The following is a 20806-nucleotide window of genomic DNA, read 5'->3' as shown; positions in this document are numbered from 1 at the left end:
GGATTTATCTAAACCGCTGATAAAAAATTACGAAAACAAAATGTAATCATTCACATTATCCAGGTTTGGATAATTAGGCCAATTATGTTTTTTTTAAATTTTTTCAAGCCATATACCTTGCAAAAGATGCCAATTTTGTATTGAGCTGTCATTTCTAAATAGGATAACCACAAATACTCGGAAAACCGTATGAAAGGTACCAGGATGATCGATACTCCACTATATTTATGTTGATTCTATAACCAAGGAATTGAGAAAATTACCATTTCTCATTAGCCAATCTTCAGTACGATATCCGTCAAACTCCTGTCAAACATAGACGAAATTGACGATTCGATGGGTTTGTGGATAGGTAATGGTCAGAGAATCTCCGCAAGTAGCAAGAAATTAGTTTTCTCAATTTTTACCAGTTAGGGGTATTTATATGAGATATTGTTGTTTCTCGACTAGGATAATCATTATTTGATATTTTTTCAAACATATGAAATAAAATCGCAAGCGATGATGCGGCAAATTTGCAAGTGCTGTAAATACATGACGTTTCTACGCCCGCGTATAACAATCCATCCATAGAAATTAAATGTCATTCGATCGCATTACCGCGGAAACGCAGAGCCGGATGCTCTAGCCGGATGCTCTAGCCGGATATCTTTGTGGAACTATTATACGTGTTTGTACGTGCCCGTGGAAACGCGCGTCTTGAATTTGCGACCTTATAAACTTCAAATCCCATACAAAAGCATGCGACGAGTCTCTGTCCGTTACCTTAGTTTTCCATTACTTACAGTTATGCGGTGAATAGTCCGTAAGAGCTGATTTAGAAATACGATTAAAGGATCTGTTTATACATAAGAGTTAGGATCTGCGGATGAGACGATATATTCGCACGAAACATTCGAAATAGCCATGCTATAATTAAAGTGCCATACATTGGCGGCCATCAACGCGTTGGTTGGTGTGCGTGAGAGGGCAACAGGCGAAAGGTGATCGCCCGAACGGCGGGAACCACATCATTCCATGAACGGCAACAGCAGTGATCGGACGCGCGCGCAACCCGCATAGTTTTAAGTTATACGTTAGAATAAAATTATTATATCAAGTAAAACTACCACAGCGTCCAGCCTTAGACGGATCAAATCCTTTGAATGTAATATGCATATTCTAATTATTCGTTATGCAGTTGTAACTTTAACTTACGATGTTCATTTTTGATGCAGTCTCCTTTACATGATGCATAAAAAGTTTAGGGGTGCCACAAATGTGGTCCTTACCTTTTTAAATAATTAATACGCAACACTCTTTACGAACTAAGCCTTTCAAGAATTCGATTTATTCTTGATTTATAGTAGCGCTAAGCCGCGGAACGGTGAATTCGGATGAGACGCGAAAATAGTTGTTACTCTGTTGAAAGAGAGTGTATTGGTTAAGCCGGACGGATATGCGCGTGTCACTTTTGAAACTTTTAGGACAAGAGAGATTGTGTATGTTTTAATTATTATTTTTTTAAATTTCATCTCAATTTCATCATCTATTTCATGAAGGAAAATACAAACTTTTGTGTTTCGGACAAGGTGCACAATTGAGGGATTAGGGACACACGAGGCTCTTTGGTATCAACAACTTATATTCTAATATAATAAAGATATATACTAACGGGACTGTTGTGTGTGTCCGGTCGTAGCCTATGATCGTGTGCCATACGCTCGAAAGCCCGATCAGTCAAGAAGCCCTTAACGGTCATTCAGACGTCGGATGCTGTCGGTTGCACGACTGAACTGGCTGCATACGATACTGAACTGGCTGCATACACAACTTTTCCCTCTCTTAGTTCAGCTGGTACAGCTGCAACCTGCGCGGCGCCCTTCTAACCCGAGAAGAGCGGCGAGGTGGACCATTCATTTGACCACGTTGCCAGTGATTATCCCCACATGCCCAGCAGGGCTTACTTGGCGTCGTTCGCTGATCTAGCTGCAATCTTTTAACTTGTAAGTGTCTTTCCTGTAGTATATATACATATGCGAAATTATAGCATGTAACTAGGTGTTAGTGAGATCGGGGTTATGGCTCAGGTTAGTGTAAGATTATATGGGCAGTTCAATAAAAGCACTCATGGTTGAATCACGTAATATTGGCGACGAGGATAAAAAAGGTCACAGCAGAGAATCTGCAAGTAAAAAGATGAGTCAAATAGGAAACATAGAGCCCTACGTAATGGGAGAAAGTTTCAAAGAGTATATTCATCGGCTGGAGATGTATTTCACCGTCAATGATATTGCGGTAGAAAAAAAAGTGCCAGTGTTGATCACAATGGCTGGTGCGTCGTTGTATTCGGTAGCAATAAAGTTGTGTGCACCGGATGATCCACGAGATAAAACGTATGCAGATTTAGTGAAGGTGTTGGAGAAGCATTTCAAGCCCAACGTGAACGTTGTGTCCGAGCGTTATCTACTCAGAAAGTGTAAGCAGACAGCGGAACAGTCGATTGCTGATTACATCATTGAGCTGAAGGCAGCGGCACAGACGTGTGATTTCGGCAGTTTCTTATCAGACGCTCTAAGAGATCAATTTGTGGCTGGCGTGTACGATCTGGAGCTTCGCAAACGGCTGCTGAAGAAGAAAGATTTAAAATTCGTGCGAGCATGTGAAATCGCTCGATCTTGGGAAGCAGCGCAGGAACAGAACGAGGCAATGACCGACAGAGAGAGAAACGTGTTGGCGGCCATGCAGAAAGCAGCAAAGCAGCAACCGGTGAACCAGCAGCGAGGGCAACAGGTGATGTGTCGGCGGTGCGGCAAAGGTCATGACCCGTTAAACTGTCCTGCGCGAACCTGGAAGTGTTATGTGTGTGGGAAGCAAGGGCACGTAGCGAAAGTGTGTCGTGGTCGATCGTATCAGAGAGGCGTACGAAAAGTAGAAGGAACTAATACAAGTGTACCGCAAATGATCACGTTAGTGTGCGATGGAAAAAAAATAGTTTTTGAAATAGATTGTGGTGCGTGTGCGAGTGTGATCTCGCAAAAGACATATACGGATGTATTTAGCCAAGTAGAGGTGAAGACGACCACCATGTCTTTTATATCGGCGTCGGGTCAATCGTTAAAACCCATCGGTAAAATTGAAGTGAAGGTTAGGATGCCGAAGGCGGAAAAAGAAGAAAAGTTAGAGTTGGTGATTATACCTACGGAAAGGGAAGTAAGTCCTTTATTAGGACGAGATGGGTTGGATTTATTATTTCCAAACTGGAGAAAAGTGTTTGAGATAAAAGCTATAGAAACGGATCTAGTTATGGAAATAGCAAAGAAATTTCCGAAAGTTATAAAATCAGGAGAGAACGAAACAATTGAAGGTTTTAAGGCAGGGAAGTTAATGTCAAATGTAGATGCCATGTCCAGATTACCGTTGCCTGAAGAAAATGAACTAGAAAATATGAATTTGGGAGTAAATGTGCTAAAAGAAAATTCACAAATTGAAATCGAGGTGATAAAAAAACACCAATTACAAGATGGTGAAATCAGGAATGTTTATAATTTGGTGAAATATGGATGGAAAAATAATTTAGAGCCAGGGTTGAAAGTTTATAACAAAGTGAAAAATCGTTTAGGAATAGAAAACGGAATATTATTTTTCGATGATAGAATAGTGATTCCAAAAATGTTAAGAAATGATATACTCAACAAATTTCACGCAAATCCCGATGGTATCGTAAAGATGAAAATTAGTGCGAGGAAGTTTGTTTGGTGGTTGGGAATGGATAAGCATATTTCGGATTTTGTAACAGAATGTTCGATTTGTCAAGCTTGTCAACCAGTTAGCAAAGAGATAGTAGAAACAAAATGGCCTTCATGTGGAATTCCGTTTGAAAGGATTCATATAGATTTATTTTATTTTGAATCTAGAACATTATTAATAATAGTAGATGCGTATTCGAAGTTTATAGATGTGCGTTTGTTAAATATGGCCAAAGCTAACGACATCATAGAGCAGATAGAATCTTTTTTTGGTTATTTTGGGATTGCTCAGGAAGTGGTTACTGATAACGGTCCGCCGTTCAATTCTGAATCATTTGTGAATTTTTTGAGAGAGTATGGTGTAAAAGTAACTAAATCACCACCGTATCACCCTCAATCAAATGGGTTAGCAGAAAGAGGAGTAAGGACAGTAAAAGAAGTATTAAAAAAGTTTTTGTTAGATTCTAAATATAAATTTTTGCCTTTGAGCCGCAAAATAAGCAAATTTCTGTTGCACTATAGGAATACGCCCACTACGGTTACTAAAGAAACGCCGTCACAGAGAATTTTTGCTTACATTCCAGTAACTGTTTTAAATAAATTAAATACAAAGCAAGTAGAAAAAAATAAGGATAACGAAGATAATTGTAAAGCGGTCCGTATTCATAACATAAGAAAGGAAAATAAGTATATCGATTTTAAAAGCGGAGAAAAGGTAGTGTATAGAAACCATTTTAAGGATTTAGTGCGATGGATTCCAGCCACTATTATAAAGAAAGTTAGTTATACTACTTACACTGCTAATATAAATGGAAATATCAGATTAGTACACAAAAACCAATTAAGGAAGCTGAAACGCAAGTTGAATTATAGTTATATTACTGAAAAGAATTGGTCCCAAAATGATACATTGTTGAATACAGAGAATAATTATAAACGATAAAATACAGAGAATAATTATAGATTGAAAGGTCAACCGCGATTGAAATATTGTAAATAGTTAATCGTAAGTTTGCGTTTAGTGGGGAGACTGTAGTATATATACATATGCGAAATTATAGCATGTAACTAGGTGTTAGTGAGATCGGGGTTATGGCTCAGGTTAGTGTAAGATTATATGGGCAGTTCAATAAAAGCACTCATGGTTGAATCACGTAATATTTCCGACTGTACAGACCCATCCATCGAGATAAATACGGAACCAATCGAAAGAGTCCGTCAGGTTAAATATCTGGGGGTTATTTAAGACGACAGATTGAAGTTCAACACTCACATAGACTGGGTCATCGCTAAAGTGGCATCAAAGTTTGGGGTTATTAGTAGGCTGGCAGAAGATCTCGTTTTTTTTGGGATAGGTAACCTCTATAAGTCACTGATTTCACCACATTTTGAGTTTTGCTCGTCGATTCTGTTTCTTGGCAATAAGGGACAAATTAAAAGGCTTCAGAGATTGCAAAATCGTATTATGCGGTTAGCTTAAGGGTGTGGCCGACGTACGTCTTCTTTTGTTATGCTAGATATTCTTCAGTGGATGTCTGTAGAGCAGAGGATTGTGTATCAAACCATGACCTTTATATTTAAACTTTTGGAGGGCTTTTTGCCAAGGTATTTAGGTCCACTGTACACGCAGAGCAAATGAGCCGAGGGCTCCCAACTTAATTTCACATGGTGCCAGAAACTCTTTGTTTTTCAAGGGGATTCAATTATTCAACAGATTACCCGGAGAAATCAAGAATGCGAGTAACTTGCCAGACTTCAAAAGAAGGTGTGCGGCATATGTTAAACAAACTGTGTAATGTCATATTTGTGTAGAAGTCCTATGTCATTATGTTATGTACAACTGCACTTGTCATCATGAGCTTGATGATAATGATAAGATTTTTCTTGATATATGAAAACAAATTAGAAAAAATATATCAGAAAGAGTTAACATAAGTTTGAGACACGTGCGCGTACAAGTGGACAATCGGATTTAGTTTGGGAGAGTTTGCTGTCTGCATGTCTGGGAGGTCCCAGCGAGATTCACTCATTGATGATTGTAAGTGGCCAATTTCAGATACATTAGGTTCTCCTGCATCGGAAGGTAGCGCCCTGGTGCCATCGTTGGTACCAGCGGAACTGGCCATATGCATGTTGCAGTGTGTCCTGATAATTTCCAATACATTAGGTTCTGCTGCTTCGGAAGGTAGTGCCCTGGAGCCGGTGTTGGCACCAGTGGAACTGGCCATATGCATGTCGCAGTTATGTCCTGATTAGACATGGGAATATTGATTCTTTTTAAAGATCAAGTGCGGTCCAGTTCACTCAGTGAAATGAACTGATCGCGTGCGGTGATTCATTCGCACGCCCGAGGGGGGGTATGATTTATATATGAAGCTAAAAAAACTCGGTTTCCTCGACTGGCACATCACCTGGCTGCGTTCATATTTAACTGGTCGTTCGTACTACATAAGTATAGGATCTCATCGTTCTCACTCTTTCACCAGCTCCTCCGGTGTGCCTCAAGGGAGTAATTTGGGACCGCTACTCTTCCTCATCTATATTAATGATCTATCTTTCGTTTTACCGCCAGGCCAACACCTAATGTACGCCGACGATGTAAAAATATTCGCTCCAGTTAGAAACGACAGTGACTGTGTACGCCTTCAAACGATCCTTGAGAATCTGGATAGCTGGTGCAGCAGAAACGCTCTCCAAGTGTGTGCTGATAAATGCCAGTGTATATCATTCAGCAGAGCCCGTCACCCCATCACGTTTACATACACTATGCTCAACACGGCTTTGGCTCGCACGACATGTATCCGTGATCTGGGGGTGCTACTCGATCAGAAGATGTCATTTCGCCCTCACATTGATAGCGTTGTTGCGAAGGGAAATCAGCTACTTGGTTTAATTACGCGGACCTGTAGCGAGTTTACCGATCCCATGTGCGTCAAATCGATCTTCTGTGCCATCGTAAGGTCGTGCCTGGAGTACTGCTGTCCGATCTGGTGCCCGCTTGGCGTTGGTGACATCAATCGCCTCGAAGCCATTCAACGGAGACTCACCAGGTACGCGGTTCGACTCCTTCCATGGCAATCCCACCACGCTCGGCCCACCTACCATCAGCGGTGTCTGCTTCTCGGACTTGAACCACTCTGCTCTCGACGTAAAAACGCCCAATGCCTTTTCATATTTCGGCTCCTTAACGGAGAGATCGATTCCCCGGCATTACTAGCCAGCATCAATTTGTTCGCTCCCTGTCGGATTCTTAGATCCAATTTCCATCTCCGTGTTCCGCGTACCCGCAACAACCATAGCCAGGGACACCCTATTATACGTATGTCCCTCGAGTTCAATGAAGTGTTAGATTTGTTCGATTTTAGTATGTCTACTTCCACGTTCAAGGAGAATTTGCGTCTACGTCACATGTAATGTTTGCTTATAACTAGATGTTTATTTATATGCTCCTTAATTTAATTATAAGGTTGCCGATTAGACATGATGGTCCGTCGGTTTATATATGAAATAAATAAATAAATAAATAAATGATTTGGTACGACGATTGTGTGATTAAAATAGATTCCATTCTATTTTTTGAAAATCTGCACCAGCAGGTAGTGAAAACTGTATGGTGTTAAAGCAATTAAAAAAGTGAAAAATCAACATTTGACAATTTGCTATGAATAATGAATAATGTTATATTTTACTTTTCCACTTTTATTTATATGTAAATTCATATCACTTCCTTATAAACTAAATCGATTTCAGCTTAACTATTGAGAACTCCTCAAATAAAATTTAAGAATAAAAATGTATTTATGTAAAGATTAAATCGTTTGGAAGTTCCTAATCAATTACTCTGACCAGTTTTTGAATTCAAACAATTGAAACTTAATTTTAAAGTTCTTAATTAATCTAAAAACCGTTGTGTTGTGCAAAAAGTAGCTCAGTAAGTTTTTTAGGATCCAATCGCGATCTTTTTTCGGTATAGATTTGTCCAGCTTTTGAGAATACTCGTTCGCACGGGACGGATGTGGCTGGTATACAAAAAATACCTTGTACTAATTTATACAGGTTTGGAAACCTAGATTGGTTTTGTTTCCACCATGCCAAAGGGTCAGATTCTAGTTCTGCATATTCCGATGCAATGTAACCGTATAGTTCTTGTTTTGCTTTAGTTTTAGGATCGGAAGCCACTTGCCTAATAGATATCCTACTGACAAAGTCTCCAAATAAGTATTGACGATATTGATCCTTTTCTTGGTTGTCTTGAGTTTGAGAGTTTGATGTGGCTGTATTAATAATGTTTTGATTTGGGTAGATTGTTTCGATAATATCGATAATAGATTGGTATGTTTGTTCGTATCTATTTTCTTCGTTTTCAAAACTTTGCCGTTTCATACGTGGATCGAGTAGCATTGCTAGATTTACGATCGTATTTCAAAACATGGGATCAAATCTTTCTTCAAGACCATGAATCAAATAGTTTCCTAATTTTCGCACTGAACTTTCTAATTCTTCGTTCAACAAATCAGTAGTTTTAGTGATGAGAATTTTGATAAGGAGTCCCATGTGTGATAATGTAACTGTTTTTTCTGATGAAGCAATTTTTGTAGCGTAATCAAAGTTTTGTAAAATTTTGATTGCCTGCTCTATCACAATCCAATCTTTGTTTTGTAGAGAAGTTTTCATCTTAATTGTTTCTAAACAAGATAGTAATGGTATTTTGTTCTTAAAAAACCGTTCCAGCATATCGTAAGTAGAATTCCAGTGAGTAACAATGTCTTGTTTTAGTTTAAGAACGGGGTAATTCAATTGTGTTTGCACTTCGGAAAGTTTTTTGGTTGCCGTACTGCTTTTTTTAAAGAACGTAACAATACGTTTTACTTCGTCAACTGTGGTTTCAATTGCTTTTTCTATCGCTTTTTAAACAATAGAAATCTACGAAATCGGTTTCAGTGGAGTAAAGAAAGAGTCCATGGTGGCCGGTCGAGAAATCCCAGCTGATGATTGTTGAATTGGGGTACATTCCTCAACATTACACTCTCCATTCGACGAGGAAGCATTAACGCGTTTTAAAGGTATTCCGACATGTTTTGCAGTCAGATGCCGTTTCAAATTGGATGACGATCCTTTAGTGCATCGAATGATCTTAGCACAATATAAACATTTTCCAGCATTTTCCGTTTTCTCGAAGTGTTGCCATACATTGCTTGTCGCTCGTACCGTGCTCATCGTTTCAATTCTGAGTAAAAATTTAATAATTAAGTTGTTAATTATTATTGCCTTCTCTAAAATCTGTATCCGATCGATGAATTACTATTAACACTAAAAACCTTATTAAGCTACATTCTTAACACATTGAACGCCGCGCTGACGTTACAGTTATTGAGTGAGCACGTAGCGCATGGCAAGAGAGCGATGAGAGTGACAATTTCTAGTGCCATTGTTATCACTTTTTTGTTTCATTGCGATAAGCGGCGTAGCACATGTCGTTCTCCTTCTCTCTTTCCTACCTCATTCGTTCTCAAGATAATCACTGAGCGTCAGATGCAAAGCTGAACGGTGAGCAAAACCGTCATGCGAATTTATGTGACACGGCGCTTAAACTGTTAACCATTGTAACACACTGCCACTACTATAATTCAATTATCTATTATCCCTATCCTACTATATAAAACTATTATATTTAAGATTACGATTTGACAATAAAGAGTTCTCTGCGTGCCCATTGAAGAGAAAGGGTGTTCTTTTTGCACTCCACTGGCGCCAGTAGCGTCATAAAACGCCAAAGCGTCATCAAGTTAATACTTCAGTATTTTGAGCTTAAAAACTCTCAAATAATTTGTTAACTAAAATATGAAACTGCATAAATGCTAATACGAAATATGATAATACACAAACACAATAGATCTTTCGTAATATAAGTACGAAAAGCATATTTTACTGTATATAGCAATCAGAACGGCATCGTATTCTCCACATTTTTAAAACTCACCTTTTATTCGTACAGGTTTATGATACCGTTTGCTTAGGTTTCTCGAATCTTATTGATCGGTTTTTAGTTGTGCCACGTTAAATTGCTAACTATCAACTGACTTATTTTGGTTTTAACGGTTTTTATCGGCGTACACTAACACTGATAAAAAACCCGTTAAAAGTTTTCAATCATAATTACGCCGGACAATACACTTACAACTGTCCTTATATTATACACCACTTCATTCTAACCTTTTTATTCTTCACTGTTGATACACATGTGGTATGTTTTGAGATAGTCACGGTATGCTCGATTTTGGGACGGTTGCCATGTAGTAACTTTGAACTCGCGTTGGTCAGGGTGGTCTTCGTCATCGTTTGCCGAATTAAGTAGAACTGAGGTGGATACTGTTTCGAAGCGGACGTTCGACACTTGATCGTCCAGGCGATCATAGAAACCTTTAGGAGGTTTCCCTTACTGGAAACGTTGGAGTTTAGAGGCCTTACCTTGGGCAGGGAGACATATCTAAACTCTTTAAATGAGAACTCGATAGATGTAGGATGGGCATAGTCCTATCCTGACAGTCCGAACGAATCTGACCTGCCATGATCGGAGTTGGTTTTATTTATACTCAAAAGAAGTTTAAGGGTTTCTCACATTTGGTTCCGGGTTGTATATTGAAAAGTTATTGTTTTCACTCAGCTAGTTACGTTTGTCTTTTGTTGACAAGAACGATGGTTCTTGTCACTAAGTTCCTGTTTTGGGTTTAATGCTTATACTGTTCCTGCTTTGGGTTATAATGCATAAACTGTTCCTGCTTATGTTGTTCGTTTCGGTTGGTTCTGTTAAGTGTGTCACAATTGTTTTTATATGAATGGTGTGGCCTGAGCTCTTCCGGCTGTGTATGGTATGATCTGATTTGCTGAGTGTTTTATAATGGATGTGTTGCAATGGTGTGATTTGGCTTTCCAAAGTGTGTTACTATGTGTCTATGGCTGATAGTGTGTATTACAATATGTTCTGTATAGCAGATATGCTACACCTCCCCCCTTTAATAGAATAACGTAATGAATTACAATGATTGAAGTTATTCTCCTGTGTACTTAATTAGTCTGTTTTTGTGTACTGTAGAGGTTTTCTTTGTTGTATTGTTTTGTATTACGCAATTAGGCCCTTGGTCACTTACTACTGTGAAAGGTCCAATGTAGACTGGATCTAATTTTTTTCTGTTTTCATTTTCCAAATAAACCTGATCTCCTATCTTTATAATGAGTGGTACTGTATCTTTATTTAAGATGTGCTGTCTTCTATGCTTTGCTTTTATCAAATTTTCTCTAGCTATTTCGTTTGATTTTTGGAGTTTATATTTCATTTCGAAATAATATTGGTCAATATTATAAACTGGTTCTATTTTTGTTTTGAATATATCTTGTGGTAAATTCGCTTTTCTTCCGAATACCAGTTCGTATGGTGTGTAGTTTGTGTCAGTGTGTTCTGTTGTATTGTAAACAAATTCGTAAAATTTTGTCCAATCATCCCAGTCATCATGATGTTCGTTTGTATAACTTCTTAGGTATTCGTTTAGACATCTATGATTTCTTTCTAATGATCCTATTGTCTGTGGGTGGTAAGCTGTGCTAAAAGACTGTTTGATTTTTAAGATTTCTGAGATTTTGTGTAATATTTCATTGTTATATTCTAGTACTTGATCTGATTTTAATTCGATATATGTTCCAAATGTAAGAATAAAGTTTGCTACCAATGCTCTTGCTATAGTATTTGCTTCTTTGTTATGGATAGGTATTACTACGATGTATTTCGTTAAGTCACATTGTATGGTTATTGCATACCTGTTGTTTTTGTTAGTTTTTGTTAGAGGTCCTACTGTGTCGATTGATATTATGTTAAAAGGTTTTGTCGGTGTTGTAGTTACAACTGTGTCTTCCTTAGTATGTCTATTCGTCTTATTAACTATGCATGCCTTACAATTTCGTACGTATTTCTTGATATCTTGGTTTGCGCACTAAAACAAAAGAATTTCACCTAGCTGTATCGGAGGCTGACTTCGACCTTATCGCCCTCACGGAAACTTGGCTTGTTGACAACATTCCATCTGCTCTTCTCTTCAACAACAACTTCTCTGTTTACCGCTGTGATCGCTCTCTCAGCGGCTCTAGCTCTCGCGGTGGTGGTGTTTTGCTAGCCGTTTCTAACGCATACGAGTCGATAGAATTACCTTCCCGTGATCGTTCCCTCGAGTATATTTGTGTGCGCGTCACCTGCAATAACGCACATCTGTACATCATGGTAGTATACATTCCACCGCAGCTTAGCTCCGAGATATCGACTCTTCGCTCTCTACATGATTGTATCAGCGGCTTCACTCTCACACTGAAGCCTTCAGATCTGCTGTTTGTTATTGGCGATTTCAGCCTAGAATCAGCCTAGCATAAGCTGGTCCACAGCTGATCCTTCGTCCTCGCCAGCATACTCATCAATCACGCACTATGAACCAACTGCGCGCTCACTGGCCAACAACACCTTTTTGGATGGATTTAAATTTAACGGATTAGTGCAACTTAATCACATCAATAATTCGCACGGACGCATGCTTGACCTGCTCTACGCTAACAATGCTGCAGCTAAATTGTGTTCGCCTGTCTTTCCAAGTGTTGTTCCGCTTGTACCTCTTGACTCCTATCACCCGGCGTTTGACTTCAATATACGTATTAACTCGTCGACCCGACGCAATTCGACGACTCGACAAAACTCGACGACAACCGCATTTTATCGTTATAACTTTGCTAAAGCTGACTATGTGAAACTGAACGACATGATTTCAATGTTTAACAATAGCTTTCATTGTTCCAATTTTATTTCACTTGACGAAGCAGTATGTTCATTCTCGTCCTTCATGCTGCAAGCCTTTGTTGTATGCGTCCCAGTTCAGCGTCCTAAACCTAACCCCCCCTGGGCGGACCGCACACTCAAACGACTCAAACGTGTAAAAAGAGCTGCTTATCGTCACTACCAAACGCGCCGCTGCCAAAGATCTCGCTCGATCTACTTTGACACGCACTCTTTATACTGCAGCTATAACAGATTTCGATATCGCAGACATTTGAGTAAAATCCAACGTAACCTCTGCAGGTGGCCTGACTCGTTTTAGCGCTTCTACCACAGCAAAACAAAATCCATGCATACACCGAAATCCATTACGTACAAAGGAGCAACAAGTGCCAACACTAATGAAATGTGCAATCTCTTCGCGGATCGCTTCGCAGATTGCTTTTCACCGGCCATGAATGATACCGATACCATTGATGCTGCTCTCGTCAACACTCCGGCTGGCGCAATTAACATGAGCACTCCTTTCATCGACAGTGAGATCGTTTTATCTGCCCTAGCGCAACTAAAGCCTTCCTTCGCTCCTGGACCCGACGGAATTCCTTCTACCGTGCTGAAACGCCGTCAAACGACAGTAGCACCTATCCTTGCAAAATTGTTCAATGCATCGCTAGCCAATGGCTACTTTCCCAAAACATGGAGGAAATCTTGGATGGTTCCTATTTACAAAAAGGGGGACAGGACAGAAGCCATCAACTACCGGGATATTACATCTTTGTGTGCCATTGCCAAGGTGTTCGAACTAGTGATATACAAACATCTGCTACATGCATGCCGCAGCTACCTAAGCCCGTATCAACATGGGTTCGTGCCAAAAAGTCGACTACCACGAACCTGGTTGAATTTGTAACCTATTGCACTAGTCAAATTGATGCCGGAGCTCAAGTCGATGCAATTTATACAGATCTGAAAGCAGCATTCGACTCTCTTCCGCACGCAATTCTTCTCGCTAAACTCGACAAGCTAGGAGTTCCCAGCTCGCTCAGACAGTGGCTTAAGTCTTACCTAATTAATCGCACATACATCGTGAAAATTGATAAGCACATGTCCAAAGAAATAGTCAGCAGCTCGGGTGTGCCACAAGGAAGCAATATTGGCCCGCTTCTCTTCATATTGTTTATCAACGATGTTACCCTGGCTTTACCTCCCGACAGTATCAGTCTGTTTGCCGACGACGCAAAAATTTTTGCGCCTATTCACAACACAGGTGATTGTACATTCCTGCAAGACTGCATCGAAATTTTCTGTTCGTGGTGCAAGCGTAATGGACTGACTATCTGCATCGAGAAATGCTACTGTGTGTCTTTTAGTCGATGCAGGAGCCCAGTGACTGGGACCTACTTCATGGACGGCTCTGCAGTTAATCGACAGAATCATGCCAAAGACCTGGGCGTTCTGCTTGACTCTAGTTTGAACTTTAAACAGCATATCGATGACGTTGTAGCCAGAGGAAATCAATTACTTGGCGTGGTTATCCGGACAACTAATGAATTCCGCAACCCCATGTGCATCAAAGCTGTGTACAACTGCATCGTTCGTTCGGTTCTGGAATATTCGTGCGTAGTCTGGAGCCCAACTACCGCTTCTTCAATTGCTCGACTTGAGGCGATTCAACGTAAGCTCACGAGATATGCCCTACGCCTACTTCCCTGGCAGGATCGCAATAATCTTCCTCCGTATGCTGCGCGGTGCCGTCTTCTAGGCCTTGAACCTCTTTCGGTTAGAAGACGCAATGCACAGTGCTCTTTCATCGCTGGATTGCTAAATGGCTCTATCGACTCATTGCCTTTGTTGCATCGAGTCGATATCTATGCACCATCCCGAACACTTAGGTCTAGAGAAACTCTACGGCTCGCTCAACCCCGTTCCAGCGCTGGTCGGTCTGACCCTATGTTCCGCATGTCGGCTGTCTTCAACACTGTCTCGGATTGCTTCGACTTCGACATCTCAACTCAGTGCTTCAAGGAACGTCTCCGGCTTTTGCCGTGGCCGCAGTGAATTGCGATTTAAATCTTATTTTTGCTATGTATTTTTTTCTCAATCGAACTGTTACATCATAATTAGGCCATACGGCCCGTTGAAGATTAAATAAATAATAATAATAATCATCATCTTTCATATTTTTCCATTTGTATTTTTCCCTTATTTTCTGGTACAGTCTGTATTGGCCTATATGTCCTCCCGAAGGGGTCATATGATAATCTGAAATTATTCTCAGCCTATCTTTCTCTGTTGTTATCCATCTAGTTGGAGTAAACAGGATTATTTCAAACTTGGTAATGGCTCTATTGGCGATTTCCTTAATAGTTTGTTGGGAATATTCTTTGAATAAGTGGTCTTCTTCTGACCATGCTAGCTTGTTTCTTCCATATTGTTTCGCGATTTTGCACATTTCTAGAAGAGCAAACTCTAATGCTTGACTTCCATTTACATCTTTTCTGAAAAGAAATTTTCCTAGTGCTTTACCATATGAATTGTTGTATATAATGAATTCAACGTTGTTCTTATTTTTCTGCGTACATATTTTCAATACCTTTCTCACTTCTGAAGGTCTATCTGTTTTCCACATCGCGGGGTGATCAATCCCTGTTGTTGCGATTGGTTTATCTTTGTTTGTATCAGTTTTCACGTTATTTTTCTTAACCATGGCTCTCGTATTAACCATTAAAATCGTTTTGGATTCTGGTATTGATGCCTTTAGGTCATCCGAGTTAAGGATTATTCTTGATAGTGCGTCTGCCGCAACATTAGCTTTACCTGCTAAATATTCTATTTCAAAGTCAAATTCTTCTAAATCTAGCCTCATTCTAGTAAGCTTAGAAGTAGGATTTTTCATACCAAATAAGTAAGCTAGTGGTCTATGATCTGTTCTAACTATAAATTTTTGTCCATATACATAAGGTTTAAAATAATTAATTGCCCAATGTATAGCTGTAAGCTCTTTCTCGATAATTGGCTTATTCTTCTCTCCTGGTGTAAAACTTTTACTCGCAAACGCGACTGGTAAATCGTTTCCATCTGTTATTTGTGATAACACTGCACCACATGCCATATCCGATGCGTCTGTCGTAATTATAAATTGCTTTTTAAAATCTGGATATTGTAAAATTGTGGGTGAGAGTAAGCTTTGTTTCAAGGTATCGAAAGCTGCTTGACATTCTGATGTCCATGCAAACTTAACGTTTTTCTTAATCAAATTATTAATAGGTTTAGCTATCTTAGCAAAATTCTGTACAAATTCACGATAATAATTACAAAATGCGACAAAACGTCTTGCTTCATCAGCATTAGTAGGTTTCGAGAAGTTTTAATTGTGTCAAACTTCGCGTCGTCCGGATAAATTCCTTTATCTGTTATTTTATGACCTAAGTACGTTACTTCTGTTTTAAAGAAACAACATTTGTCTGCATTTAGTTTAAGGTTATACTTTCTTAGCCTATCAAAAACTTTACCTAAATTACTGATATGATGCCGTGCACTGCATCCAGTAACAATAATATCATCTATATATACAAATGCTAGCTCTGGTGTTAAACCAGCCATAGCGATAGCCATCATCCTTTGAAAGCTGTTTGGGCTAATGTTGAGTCCAAATGGCATTCTTGTAAACTGATAGTGGCCAGTAGACGTGGAAAAAGCTGTATATTTTCTGGAATTTTTATCAAGCTTGATTTTATGAAACCCTGACATCAAATCAAATGTGCTGAAATATTTGGCTCTTCCTAACTGATCTAGTATCGTGTCTATGCGGGTAATTTGTCTGGTAAAATTTTCTTGTTTAACTGCCGAAAATCCAAAACTAAACGCCATTTCTTCTTGCCTTCAACTGATTTCTTTGGTACTAATAGTATCGGTGACGAAACAGAATCTTCTATCGTTCCAGTCTGTTTAGTATTGTCCATTTTTGATACTACGATCTCTGGTGTTACCTTTATGCTGCACCTGTCTTGTATTTTGCTAACTATATCTTCAATTGAAGTTGGGGCTTATATGACGAAACAGAATGTTCATTAATGTTATTTTTCAACATCTTTTCTACCTGCGATTGCATTTCCTCACTTTGTGAATGTTATTGTTTATAATTTGGTATATAAGAAGGAATTTTATCTTTCAATGAAATTTCCTGGGTATAAAAATCAAAATATGAAATTTCCTGGGTTCATCTTCTAAACAAAATATATCCGAGAATTTTGTGATCAGATTTGCTAATTCTTCTCTTGCTATTTGTGGAATATTTTCTATGCGAATTTTGTTATGAATTTTCTGAATTCGTTCCCTAGCTGTGTTTGATTTTCTCTGTAGCTGCTCATAATCTCTTAATGGTTCGATTTCTGGTGTATAGGATTTTATTTCAAAAGAAACATCTTATCTGTGGTATTAATGAATTTGATATACTGATTACGTTTTGAAACTATTGTGTTTCCGCAAAACACTCCTGGTTGGATTTCCTGTGATAAGATGATTGAATCCTCTGTCAAGTTTCGTATGGTTATTTTTCGTACTACTTCACTTCGTTTTGGTAAAATATAATTTCCATTTACATTGTCTTCTATTGGATGTGAAATCAATCCGTTATCAGATGAGAAGTATATCATCCAATTAACATAATCAACAATTCATCTGTGCTTTATAAAGTCTTTTCCTAACAGTCCGTCAGAAAAAATGGATTCTACGTCTTCTATTATATGAAATTCGTGTAAAATGGAATAATCGCCACAGTGAATTGTTGTCATAGCAGTACCTAAAGTCTCTGATTCATGATCACTAGAGCTTATCAAAGTTTTTTTTTAGACGTATTGATCTTGCAACCTGGTTTTAATTTACTAGCTTTAAGTACGGATACGGTTGCTCCTGTATCTATGATTCTTCTTCTTCTTCTTTGGCGCAACAACCGCTGTCGGTCAAGGCCTGCCAGTACCCACTAGTAAAGTGAGCTTGGCTTTCAGTGACTTATTGTTACCATAGCAGGATAGTCAGTCCTACGTATGGGGGCACGGTCTATTAGGGACTTGAACCCATGACGAGCATGTTGTTACGTCGTACAAGTTAACGACTGTACCACCAGACCGGCTCAGTCATGAAGTAAGTATCTATGATAAGTGTGCTATAAATTTCCTTTGCAATTTCTATTTTAACTTTAACAAAATTATCTGCATCAGTGTTTATGGTTAGTATAGGGTATTTTCTGATACTTGAGAGTGGCCTAAAAAATTATTCTGTTCTTCGGCTGTTACTGTGTTATGAATAGGCGCTCGATTATTTTGCCAATTGCTATTATTTCTATTTGATTGTACGTACTGATTTCTGTTGGAATAATTTTGTCGATTTGCATGCTTATTTCTCTTGTTGTTAGTGTTATTGTTGTTATATCTGAAGTTATTATTATTTATGTTGTTGATCTGTCCATACCTGGCGGGTGGGAACCTGGGTGGGATTTGTGTCTGATATCTATTATTATTTGAGAATTTGTTGAATTTGTTCCTTCCCTGGTAGTTGTTTCCATACCCTCTATTGTTCCTGGTAGCGTTTGAATATAGGATCTTTGTCTGATCATTCTTTCCCTTTTTCGTTCTATCTTCTAGCTCCAACTTTACCGCTTGCTCTATTGCTTCATGCAGGGTTTCGAATTTACTTGGTCTCATTATAATTTTGGTCTCGCCATCTTTAAGTCCATAACTCAATGCACTGATTCCTGATTTAATTGCCTTTTTTCTAGCTACTTCTGGCGCTATCTCTTCTGCAATGTATGCCTCTTCTAGTTGTTGCGTTAATTTTTCAATAACGCTTCCAAAATCTTCTATCGTTCCAGTCTGTTTAGTATTGTCCATTTTTGATACTACGATCTCTGGTGTTACCTTTATGCTGCACCTGTCTTGTATTTTGCTAACTATATCTTCATTGAAGTTGGGGCTTCCCCTACTACAATTCGTGCTTTTCCTGATAGACGTCCTAGTACCAGTTCTATTACTGTTTCTTTATTTTCTGGCTTTACTATTTTCTTTAATACATTTAAGTTTGACACCACACCTTTCAAATCCTTCTCATTACCATCATACTTTGATATGAGAGAAGTGATGATTTTAATCAATTCCATAGTGTCAGCCATTTTGTCAGGTTTCGTTTCTATTGTTATGTCAAATTGGTTCTCTGATAATGTCGTATTTAACGAATCTGGATGTCTCTCGAAGTGTATTTTTATGCACTTATTTATTTCGTAGTATACGTATCTACTCTTTTTAACTAGCTTTGTTAATATTTCATCTTTAATAGACGATTCGTGCTTTCGTAGGAGTTCTTGTATTTCGTCGTATATTTCCTTAGTATTATCCCTTAATGTTGTTAACGCGCAAAGCCTATAACATCTGTTCAGCTGTTTCACCTGATCATAAATTCTATCTAATACTTCTATTTTCTCGAATAGTTTTTGCATATTTATGCAGCCTCATCAGTAAAATTGCAAATTTACGGTACCTTGTTTAAATACATAGCATGCATTTGTTGCTGTTGCTGCTCATGGTGTAACGCTCGTTACCGGTGCTCGGTGTTTAATTGGTTTTGATGTGAAGTTGTAGGGTGTCATCAGTCGTCGCTCGATGTCTTGTCGGGGTTGGGATACTTGTCCATTCTCGTCTGCCGATCCAGATTGGGCAGTGATCTCGCCTTGTCTTTTCGTCTTCCACGTTGGGAACGGTTGTTCCATTCAATCACACTAGTCACATCTCGTATACCGTAGTCTCGCCATTCATTCTATCACCAGATTCAGATGAACATCACTTCTACATAGGTATTGCTTATGGTTTCCCTGCACTGCTTCTCATTACTCATGACATCATTATTTCCGTTTACTTTAGTTTTGGGGTCGATGCGATGTTCCTCACTTAAAGGCAGCTCTAGTTTGCAAACTGATCGCTTAAGGGTTTATTCATAATGTTGTTGCATTTTTGCACGTTGAGGAAGGTTGTCACAACACTTTTTTTTTACATAATTGCTTTATATCACACTTTTTTCGCCCTTCAAACGGTTCATCACTTATATTTTCGATGAGTTGTCATTTTGTACACCACACTGTATTTGCATTTGGTCGTTCATTCATAGCGATTATTTTTTATATGGGTCACTTGTGCCAGCTGCGTTGTTCAATACAAATTTGCACATTTGACACTTTTATCCGTCGTATACCGGTTATGGTCAAAAACGCACTTTTTTTTTACACTATTTGATGCGTTAGCACGACACTGCTGTACGTTACCGTTGTACGTATCACAAATAATTTGTTTATACTTCTGCCCGCCGATTGCAGATTAAGGTCACGGTCGCCAACTCTGTTCTGTATAGCAGATATGCTACACACACTTCACACTCATGTCGTGGTAGTACACTTGTGTCCCACACTTGCAGGGGCCACAGTGTTGACGACCAGAAATTTTTTGCACACATTGATAATTATCCATAACCGAAAGAGCTGCCGATAAACTGATGTTTTCAACTGATGTGCTATCTCGCCTTACTTAACTGAAAGAGCGGGAAGGTAAGGTTTTTTTTTCACAATTTTTCTCGTCCTTTCATTTTAATTCTCTGCGCGATACAGCTCGATCTCACCAATTGAACTATGAGTGCATGATAACCATTGAGGTTTTATATAATAGCGTACCTTTTTTATGTGAAATAAAACTAGAATTTTTTTACATAGAATATATGTCATTTTTTGCATTTTTAATATAAAATCATGCTTTTCAATTTAACTGACTTTCAACTTTTGTGTATCCAACTTGAGAACATGCTTACTATCAATCGTGCAATTATAGAGTTTCGACCGTACATTAGCAAATTGTTGCACACTTGCATAGTTGACATCGAACGTCCACAAAAGAAACCAACACCTACGTTTTTCGCACACAAGCTTAGTTGACATCGAACGTCGCATGAGGAACCAAACCGCACCGTATATGTGCGGTCATTTTTCGCACACTTTCATAGTCGGCGCGATGAGCATCCACACAGAGAATCAATACCGCACCGTATGCGTGTGGTGATTTTTCGCACACTTTCATAGTCGGCGCGGTGAGCACCCGTATGGAGAATTAATACCGCACCGTTGGCGTGCGGAGATGTATCGCACACTTTCATAGTCGGCGTGGTGAGCGTCCGCACCGTTGGCGTGCGGGGATGTATCGCACATTTTCATAGTTGGCGTGGTGATCATCCGCAC

The 20806-nt window shown here is 39.0% G+C and overlaps 1 pseudogene; it reads left to right on the top strand.

Annotated features, from left to right (window-relative positions):
• Window positions 1–2307: 2307 nt before the first annotated feature.
• LOC121600549 lies at window positions 2308–14595 on the top strand (annotated as a pseudogene).
• Window positions 14596–20806: the final 6211 nt, after the last annotated feature.

The sequence above is a fragment of the Anopheles merus genome, chromosome 2R, assembly GCF_017562075.2.
Source record: "Anopheles merus strain MAF chromosome 2R, AmerM5.1, whole genome shotgun sequence".
Classification (NCBI taxonomy): Eukaryota; Metazoa; Arthropoda; class Insecta; order Diptera; family Culicidae; genus Anopheles; species Anopheles merus.
Note: the sequence above shows the minus strand (reverse complement) of the source record. Positions and strands in the feature narration are given on the sequence as shown.